We start from the raw sequence: 1,066 nt of genomic DNA, 5'->3' as shown, positions 1-1,066 counted from the left end.
GGTGTGCCAGCTGGTATGTTCCTCTTTGTAGATCTTTTTATTTGTATATTTTGTCTCATTACTAAGTAATTTGCAGACTTGAATACAGAGAAATGTCTTGCATTGTAGTATAAGGCAGGAACTATATTCTATTCTTGGTACCCTCTATGGCGACTCATAGGGTGACTTCTGTGAATGTATACATTCCCAAGAAATGCTGCTGATTGATGAATTCAGCCCCTGAAGCGATTATATAGACTCCTTTCCATAATATTCCCGTGCAGGATGGAATTCTGAACCAAATGGAAATTTGTTTTTTAAAACTTTGTATTTACATATTTGGCTGTGCCAGGTTTTGGTGGCAGCATGCCAGATCTAGTTCCCCAACCAGGGATCGAACCTGGGCCCCTGCATTAGGAGAGCAGAGTCTTAGCTACTAGACCACCAAGGAAGTCTCCAAATGGAAATTTGAACAGAAAAATTCAGATTGAAGTTTTATAAAATCATGCATTTGGTTCCAGACACATAAGGAAGGAAGCCCCTAGCTCAGTGTCTGACGTATGGTAGGTGTGCCAAGTGGATGTTAACGTTATTCCATGGGCACACGACAGCCAACAAGGTCACAAGTTGTGACAGTGCAGCTGGAGAGAACTGGTTAGGTGATATTTTCCAGCAGACAAATGTTACTCAGGGGTGACTGGCAGGAATGTTACGCACGTGGTCTGGTGGCCAAGTCCCCATGATGTTGGACTGCCAGATGGGCATTCCTGGACTTAACAGATAGTGACTATACCCTCCCTACATTACGTGGAAAGGTCAGATGCAGCCAGAAAATGCTTCATTCCCCTCTGGAGGTAATGGAACTTTTGCACATTTGGGGGAACTTTCTCATTATTGTGTCATTATTTTGAGGTCAAGAGCACAGATTTTGAGCATCCCTCTCCATTAGAGACACAGGCTGAACTATTTACAGATAAAATGACACAACTTAAGTTTGCTTCAAAATAATCCAATAAAGGAGCAGATGCAGAGGGTGGATGCAGAGCTGCCACAAGGATGGCCCTGTGTTAATGGTCATTATAACTTG

At 42.8% G+C, this 1,066-nt stretch overlaps 1 non-coding gene across 1 annotated transcript; it reads right to left on the bottom strand.

The window, feature by feature from the left end:
* Window positions 1–358: 358 nt before the first annotated feature.
* On the bottom strand, window positions 359–430 carry TRNAR-CCU (transfer RNA arginine (anticodon CCU)). The gene has a single exon. It is a non-coding gene; the product is annotated as a tRNA-Arg (tRNA).
* Between the last annotated feature and the right edge of the window lie 636 nt (window positions 431–1,066).

This window comes from Muntiacus reevesi, chromosome 18 (assembly GCF_963930625.1).
Source record: "Muntiacus reevesi chromosome 18, mMunRee1.1, whole genome shotgun sequence".
In the NCBI taxonomy this organism is placed as follows: domain Eukaryota; kingdom Metazoa; phylum Chordata; class Mammalia; order Artiodactyla; family Cervidae; genus Muntiacus; species Muntiacus reevesi.
Note: the sequence above shows the minus strand (reverse complement) of the source record. Positions and strands in the feature narration are given on the sequence as shown.